The sequence below is a fragment of the Rhinolophus sinicus genome, chromosome 2 (genome assembly GCF_057876585.1).
Source record: "Rhinolophus sinicus isolate RSI-liver-muscle chromosome 2, RSI-T2T, whole genome shotgun sequence".
NCBI lineage: Eukaryota > Metazoa > Chordata > Mammalia > Chiroptera > Rhinolophidae > Rhinolophus > Rhinolophus sinicus.
The window spans coordinates 167,415,427-167,425,449 of NC_142502.1; positions in this window are offsets into that span (position 1 = coordinate 167,415,427).

The window sequence follows — 10,023 nt, forward strand, 5'->3', positions numbered from 1 at the left end:
ATTCCCACCAACAGTGTATGAGGGTTCCTTTTTCTCCACATCCTCTTCAACACTTGTTGCTATTTGTCTTGTTGATGATGGTCATTCTAACTGGTGTGAGGTGATATCTCATTGTGGTTTTTATTTGCATTTATCTGATGATAAGTGATGTTGACATTTTTTCATATGTCTATTGGCCATTTGTATGTCTTCTTTGGAGAAATGTTTATTCAGGTCCTCTGCCCACTTTTTAATTAGAATGCTTGTTTTTGTTGTTGTTGTTGAGTTGTATGAATTCCTTGTATATTTGAATTTTAGCCCTTTATTGGAGGTGTTGTTTGCAAAAATCTTCTCCCATTTGGTTGGTTGCCTCTTTATTTTGTTGATGGTTTCTTTAGCTGTGCAGAAGCTTTTTAGTTTGAGATAGTCCCATTCATTTATTTTGGCTTTTACCATATGACTCACCAGTCCGTCTCCTAGGTATCTACCCCAAAAATCTGAAAACATTTATCCGTAAAGAAATATCTGCTCCAATATTCATTGCAGATTTATTTACGGTGGCCAAGACATGGAAACTATCAAAGTGTGCTTCGATAGATGATTGGATATATAAGTTGTGGTATATACCCCAAAAATAAGACCTAGCTGGGCCCTCATCTCTAATGCGTCTTTTGGAACAAAAATTAATATAAAACCCAGTATTATATTATATTATGTTATATTATATTGTATTATATTATATAAGACCTGGTATTATATTATAGTAAAATAAGACCGGATCTTATATTAATTTTTGCTCTAAAAGACGCATTAGAGCTGATTTTTTGGCTAGGTCTTATTTTCAGGGAAACATGGTATACACAATGGAATACTATTCTGCCATAAGAAAAGATGAAATAATACCATTTGCAACAACATAGATGGATCTTGAGATTATTAGGCTGAGCAAAATAAGTCAGACAGAAAAAGTCGAGAATCATATGACTTCAGTCATATGTGGGATATAAAACTGAAAGCAACAAAGGAACAAGACAAACAAGAAACAAAAACTCATAGACACAGACAACAGTTTAGTGGTTACCAGAGGGTAAGGGGAGGGCGGGTAGTAGAGCAGGGTTAAGGGGGTCAAATATACAGTGATGGAAGGAGAATTGACTCTGAGTGGTGAACTTACAGTGTGATATATAGACGATGTATTACAGAATTGTACACCTGCAATCTACGTAACTTTACTAACAATTGTCTCCCCAATAAACTTTAATTTTTTAAAAAGGTGAAACAGTGGGTAAAGATGAAGAAATTTGTTACAAGTGTTTTACAATAGTACAGGTGAGATCCCTGGGGATTTTAGCACACCTCGCATTCACTGAAAGAAACGTGTTGCTCAAGCTTAAAAAGAAGTCAAAACTAAAGCCAAGCATACACGTTTTAAAAGTTCATTCTAGTCTTTCTCTAGACACTTTCAATAAAACACATACTTATTCTAATCAATCCTCATATCTTAACATAACTGACAATGTCTGAGGTATTTCGAAGTTGACATTGCTGGTAACATTTCTGTGAAAATCTCAGTATCTAATTGAAATATGAGGATCTTTAGAAACAGAAAAGTCATTCTTCCTTAACTTTAAGTGTTACATCTGCAAATGACCTCTCAAAGGAAACCTTCTCAACTGTTATCTTTTTATGGGTGAAGAGAGTAAAATCACTTCATTTAAATATAAGTAATATGAATAAGAAAATTCTTATTATAAAAATTTGCTAGGACCCTTTTATTTAGCTGAATAGCACTCAAATGGCCACAGTGATAAGCTTCAAATTTGGCAGTAGTGGAATATTTTTCCTTTTAACATCAAAAGCCAAAACTGAAGAAAATTACCGCCATATTTTCTAAGTTATTAACCTTTACAAAGAGATACATTTTTTATGCACAGAGAGAAAATGTCTCCTCTATTTTAATGTGAAATTAAGTTAGAGATACTAGTCAAATAAATAAATTAAAATTAAGCCATACAATGCTGCTTCATTTTGTCCTTTTTATATTTGCCTGTAAGTTGCGCATGGAAAAATAATTGTAGGAAATGTTTGAATCTCTTTTATTGATCACAATAATATCATTTTGTCGTATCAGTAAAGATGAATGTGTGTTAGATTGTATGCTTTTTTTAAAAGTGTGCTACAGGGTCTTATTGTCCATAAAACTCCTCAAAGATCTTTATGTGTACCTGAATTCCTTCATTCATCCAACCTTCCTCGTTCTTTCACTGTGGCTGTAAGTCAACTTCTTGACCGAAAGTAATCACAAGTGCCTTTCTCCATTCATTTCCTTTCTGCCTTAGAGCATTTTTCATGGTTTTGCATGCCTAAGTTGCCTAAATTCCCTCTTTTAATCTTTCCATGAGTTGATCTTTCATAAATGCTTCCATAATTTAACCTCACCCCAAAAACTTGCTCAGATGTATCAAGGGATGTTCAGACACTTCTTCTTACCCTGCCTAGATGTAGCAGTCTTTCAGCTAATTTCCATGGCTCACTTCGTACAGGTATGCTACCTAAAACCTACCTGTGTAAATAATGTATTTCAAACTTTATTTTCATAGTCCTTTAACCTTGTCACATTTCCCCCCATAGTTAAACATATGAGTTTACAGTAAGACAGCCAGGGCATCAAATTTAGTTTTGCTACTCGCTTTTCCTGAGCATGTGACTTGATTCTCTGAAGCTCAATTGTTGCATCTGTTTTATAGGAACAATAACCATATTTATTGCAGACTATATTGCAAATATTAAATAACATCAATAATCTAAAATAGTTAACTATATGCCTAACACATTGGAAGAATTGAATAGGTATTCACCATTCTCATTTCTAATAATTGTATTACCCTGCTATTCTTTTCATCTCTAAGCAATGTACAATGAAATGAGATACAGTGAAGTAAGAATAGGATTTGAAATTAAACAGATTTGTGTTAGTAATCTGATTTATACCTTATTAGCTGTGTGATTTGGAGTGTCTTACCCTCTTTAAGCCTTGTTGTCTTTGTTCAATAACATGATCTTTATATAGCAGCTGACATAAACTTTGTCCTTATTAAAGGCCTGTTGAGTGAGTAAATCAGGGATACATGTTTGTGCATGTACACTGTAGTGTTGGTCTTCAGGCTCACTTTCATGAAATCATTCAGCAAAGGTGTATTCATCACATATGGACAGTATACTATGCTAGGCACTGGGAACAATTTCAAATAGGCCAAGTAAGAATCATTATCTATTTGTCTGGTACATAATATAGCACTATTGACCATTAGATTGGTTAATAATGCTTTAGAAATAGTAGCAGGTATCTCTGTCCAAGCTTGAACTATAATTCATATACATCTGGTATGTCTGGAAAACTGTAGGCAGGCCTTTCCCAAATCGATTTCCATTACTTTTTATTTACCCCTAATCCTACCAAGCCACCTGAGACAGTGATAGGTGTGGTAGAAAGAGCAACAAAGTCTAGGGTAAGGTACAAGGAGAAAACATTCAAGGTCAACAATGATAGTACATGCAGAGTCGACTCTGAAAGAAGCCCTGGGGAACAGCGGCTTTGAAGGTAAATGGACAGGCTAGAAAGTGTCCGTGGTTCCAAGCTGAGCACCAAGAAACGGGAACTGCACAAGCTTTGCAGTGTCAGCTGAGAGGCAGCAAATCTGGATTACATAAGAGATGATGATTGAGACAAACTCAGTTGTGTAATCTATAAAAAATTTCCTCCTTGGTAAGGTCAAATGCTAGTACTAAAAAGAAAACATTTAGGATTTATATATTAGTCACTTAACCAGAACAGTCAAAACACTAATAGTTTATTTTAAAGTTTACTAGATCAAATGTGCATTTCTGATATCAAGTGTCATTACTGACTTTTTACGGGGTAGTATGTAAATGAATTTTATAAAGTCAGTAGAATATACATTATAACCATGTAAACTCTGTTTATATTAATACATTATCTATGTGTCTTTAGATATATGATCCCTCCAATAGTTTTCACTGTTTTTCCAAAACCATGTAGTGATAAAATAACTCATAAATAAAAAGTGAGACAACATATTTGATAGTACAGGTGCTACCTGGAAACCAGCTTATAAAAGTTAATGGTCAAGAAAACTATTTTAGTCCATAAATGTGTTTATATAACTTGCTCTTGAAATATCTGACAATTAGAAGCATGTTACTATCATATTGGAATCAAATCCAAATAAATTACAAAGCTACATCTCTTCTTCCAGATATGCTCAGAAAAACAAGGAACAGCTCTTGAATAAAGGTCATATCCAGGTTTTAAAGAACATATTTGCAATAGAATAATGGTGAGGATATAAAAATGGAGAAGAATTAATTGGAAAACAAATTAAAGCACTGTGGTGTTATTTCCAAAAACAGATAGGATGATTGACACATACCCATGAACTTTTCAAACAAAAGTAGATGGAAATCTCTTGCCACTTGACATTAAAATTCTAATAGCAAATGTCTCTGGCTGTATCCCAAGCTGTGCAATTATATTTGGTCCATAGCATAAGCATTTGATGATTTTATGTTTCTCAGTATGTCTTGCTTTTACAATTTCACCCAGGACTGCATTTAAAAAACACTAATACTAAATTGGTAAGATCAGGGAAAGTCAGAAAAAAAAAAAAAAAAAGACAACCAAATAAAATCGAGACAAGGTTATACATATATATATATATATATATATATATATATATATATATACACACACACACACATATATATGTATCTATATATACATATATGTATATATGTATATATATGTGTGTATATATATGTATATATGTATATATATGTGTGTGTATATATATATATGTGTATATATGTATATATATGGTCTTCAGATTCACTTTCATGAAATCATTCAGCAAAGGTGTATTCATCACATATGGATAGTATACTATGCTAGGCACTGGGAATAATTTCAAATAGGCCAAGTAAGAATAATTATCTATTTGTCTGTATATACATATACATATACACACACATATATATCAAAGACAGAGAGAGAAAGAGAGGCCACAGTAAATAAACACAAAAGCCTTGACCTTGGATGACCTTCAAATTCTACATGAAGAAAGTCTAGGGGTGGGAGATAAGGGTAAGGGGGTTCAAATATATGGTGATGGAAGGAGAACTGACTCTGGGGGGTGAACACACAATGGGATTTATAGATGATGTAATACAGAATTGTACACCTGAAATCTATGTAATTTTACTGACAATTGTCACCCCAATAAATTAAAAAAAAAAGAAAGTCTACATATGTTTAAGAGAAAAAATATATTATGGGCTTCAGGCTTAGTGATTGCTATCCATTAGATGTTCAAATATAGTGAAAGGGGAGGAAAAAACATCTGCTGCAATGATAAGTGACGGGCAGGGCTATGGTTGGTCAGTAGTTACATTCTGTGCTTCACAAAATTTTCATCTAACTTGGTGTACAAAAAAATCTGGGTCCAGGATATCCTAGGATCACTTTGGTTCCATAAGTCTGATATTGACTCCTAGGCATGAAACTTAATAACTCCTGAAATCCCTTAAGATATCTTGCTAACTAAGCCTCAAAAGAAAGTGTGGCCGAATTGTTTTCAATCACTTGATCAATGTTGGCATGCTAATTTGTTTTAATATACAGTGCTGGAAAAACAAATGGATAGTAGAATCAAGGAACATGATTCAGAAAAATAAAGCTCAAAACAAGTATACTAGAGAAACTGAAGAAGTAATCCATGAATTTCAAGCCTTGGACATGCACTCAATTAAGGAAAGGTGGCCAACAGTTGCAATTTTGCACTATAGCTGGTAGAGCTTGCTCTACTGGAGAAACCAATCCTGTGATCCTAGCTACATTGGGTTAGGTTGTGGGCAAGTGTATATACTGGAATTCACAATATGCAAACTGGACACAGATGGCTAAGAAGCAAATTCTGCCTCATAAAGTTGCTCTGCAAGGTGTCAGCCTAGTAATACCCTCTTTTGAAATGCTCAGTGAGCAAGGAGAGACAGGCCACTGGGTCTCATTGTATTATTCTAAGTGCATTACATGTTTTTGAATAATCAGGATGAGAACCATGTAATTTATGAAATTACACCCTCCTTCTTGTGGGTCCTTGCAGTAAACTGTTTAATCTCTTACGGGAGGCAAGAATGTAATATAAGCACCCAGATCCAGAAAAGAAGTAGTAAGGGGGGTGAGGGGTGGGAGATGAGGATAAGGGGATCAAATATATGGTGATGGAAGGAGAACTGACTCTGGGTGGTGAACACAAAATGGGATTTATAGATGATGTAATACAGAATTGTACACATGAAATCTATGTAATTCTACTAACAATTGTCACCCCAATAAATTAAAAAGAAAAAAAGATAATCTAGAAGGAAAAAGAAAAAAAGAAACAGAAGTATGAAAGGCCATTGAAAAATCAGGTTGAATTTAAAGCAAAGTTGTTTTGTTTTTAATAAGGTCCAGTAACAATGTATATTAGTTTTGTAGAGAAGTTTGCATTTTCCAGAACACTGTATACAGATGTGAATACAGTCGATTCTTAAAGCAGCCCCAATAAAGGAATAGGTGTTATGTTTAATTTACAAATGAAGAAATTTAACCCCATAGAAATTAAAATATTTTTTTCTATTTTGTTAGAAAGTATTGGCAGAATTGAGACTGTCACATGGGTTTTCTAAATCTAATTCTACTTTTGTATATGTGTGTGCGCACACAGGGGCATATTATGTACACTCTGCTTTGAAATGGTCTCATCAAATGGTGCCAACCAATTTAATGTCTACTCATAAATGATTCACCATGACAACAGACATTGCTATGTAACTGAAAGAAGTTAGAAGCCCTGGTAAAATCATGTATGTATATAGTATAAAGAGATTTTTCATTTTAATTTTTAAATCTAATCTGCAAGGCTATTATGAGACAAACAAAATTCCATTTTACTTGCAGAGATCCAGTTTAAAACAAGAACTGGACGATTTTGTCATGCAAAGTGAACAGTAGTAAACAGAGATGTATTTGACGCCATCAAATCACATCTATACAGGAGATGATTTTAATCCCGTCGCTTTCACGTTGTGACTTAAGAGTAAGGATAAGAATAGCAGTGGGTAACACTGAAGGAGTGCTTTTTGTGTCAGGCATTGTCCTATGTACTTCCTGTATACTAACTTTGTTGAACCTCACAACAACCTTATACAGCAGAAACAATTATCCCCTTTCATAGACTATGAAACTAAGACACAGGAGTAGAATAACTTGTTAAAGTTTGCATAGTGGGTCAGTGGTGGAGCTGGGTTTTGCCTCTGCAGGCTGGCTCCAGAATGCATGGATTTAAAGAAGAAAGTGTACTGCTTCTCATAAAAGTAGGATTACATAATGGAGAGGAACCACAAAGGACTCTGGAGTCCACAGAACCAGCTGGGTTTCTGGCTCCATCGCTGCCCAGCTGTGTTACCCTGAACAAGATGCTTACCTTATCTCTGCCGCAGTTTATTCATCTATAAATTGTACGTGCTTGTAAAGCATCTTTCCTAGGATCATTAGGAGGTTCAAGGGAGATAATGTAAGTAAAACCTACTTCATTACACATAATATAATGAATAAATGATAACTGTAGAGGGATGTAGAGAAAGAAAAATGATTCTTTCAAAGTAATCTATTCAAAGCCATCAATTAAAAAAAGAAAAAAGAAAAATGAGAACACCCAAGTCCAAAGGAGTTAAATGCCTTTTTTTTTATTATTATTAGTTTCAGGTGTACAAAACAATGTAATAATTAGACATTTATCATTTATACCCCTTACGAAGTGATAAACCCCCTTCCCCAATCTACTACCCCTCTGACATCGCATACAGCTGTCGCATTTCCACTGTCTCTATTTCTTATGCTGTACTCCACTTTTTGTGACTATATATGTATATATAGTCACAAGAACTATAATTTTATATATATATGCGTATATATATAAAATATATAATATTTATATATGTATGTATATTTATATATATACATATATATATACATATATATAAATAAAATTATAGTTGGCATTCATTATTATTTAGCTTCAGCTTCAGGTGTACGGTGCAGCGGTCAGGCATCTACACCATCCCTGAAGTGGTCTCCCTAATAAGACAAGTGTCTGTCAAATACCATACAAAATCTTTATAACATTATTGATTATATTCCCCAAACTGACTTTCATATCCTGGTGGCAATCTTGTGGTTACCAATTGTGCTTTCTAATCCCCTCACCTTCTCCCTCATCCCCACCCTGCTCCCATCTAGCGACCCTCAGTTTTTCCTCTATATCTCTGGGATTGTTTCTGATTTGTTCGTTCATTTATCCTATTCTTTATATTCCACATATAAGTGAGGTCATATGGTATTTGTTTTTCTCTACCTGACTTATTTCACTTAGCATAATGTTCTCTAGGTCCATCCATATTGTTGCAAATGGTAAGATTTCATTTTTCTTTAGGGTTGAGTAATACTCCATTGTATAAATATACCACAGTTTCTTAATCCAGTCATCTACCGATGGGCATTTTAATTGTTTCCATGTCTGGGCTATTGTGAATAGTGCCACAATAAACATAGGGGTGCATAAATTGTTTTCAAATTAGTGTTTTGGATTTCCCTGGATAGATACCTAGGAGTGGAATTGCTGGGTCATAAGGTAGCATTTCCAGTTTTTGGAGATACCTCCGTACTGATTTCTGAAGTGGCTGCACCAATCTGCAATCCCACCAGCAGTGCACAAGGGAGCCCTTTTCTCCACATCTTCATCAGTACTTGTTGTTTGTTGATTTATTGATGATAACCATTCTGACTGGAGTGAGGTGGTGTCTCATTGTGGTTTTTATTTGCATTTCTCTAATGATTAGGGAGGTTGAGCATTTTTTCATATGTCTGTTTGCCATCTGTATGTCCTCTTTAGATGACATGGTACTATATGTAGAGAACCCCAAAGACTCCACCAAAAAAACCATTAGAACTGATACATGAATTTAGTAAAGTAGCAGGATACAAAATTAATATTCAGAAATAAGTTGCATTTGTATATATCAATAGTAAAATATCAGAAAGAGAAATTAAGAAAACAGTCCCATTTACAATTGCTTCAAAGACTATAAAATACCGAGGAATAAATTTAACCAAAGAAATAAAAGACCTGCATTCAGAAAATTATAAGACACTGAAGAGAGAAATTTAAAAAGACACAAATAGATGGAAACACATACCATGCTCATGGATAGGAAGAACTAATATCATTAAAATGCCCATACTGCCTAAGGCAATATACAGATGCAATGTAATTCCTATCAAACTACCAAGGACATTTTTCACAAAAATAGAACATATAATCCTAAAATTTATATGGAACCATAAAAGACCCTGCATAGCCTCAACAATCTTGAGAAATAAGAACAAAGTGGGAGGTATCACAATACCAGACATCAAATTATACTACAAGGCTGGAGTAATCAAAACAGCATGGTACTGGGATAAAAACAGACACATAGATCAATGAAACAGAATAGAGCCCAGAAATAAATCCATGCCTATATTGTCATTTAATCTGTGACAATAGAAGGAAGAATTTATGTTGGGATAAAGACAGTCTATTCAATAAATGGTGCTGGGAAACCTGGACAGGCACATGAAAAAAAATAAAGCTGGACCATCTCCTTACACCATATATAAGAATAAATTCAAAATGGATTAAAGACTTAAAAACCATAAAATTCCTAGGAGAAAATATAGGAAGAAAGTTTACAGACATTACCTGGAGTAATACTTTTACTGTGATATCCTCTCGGGCAAGGGAAGTAAGAGAAAAAATAAACATGGATTCCATCAAACTAAAAAAGTTTTTCACAGTAAAGGAAATCATCAACAAAACAAAAAATGATCCTACTGAATAGGAGAAGATATTTGTCAATGATATATCTGATAAGGGTTTAATATCC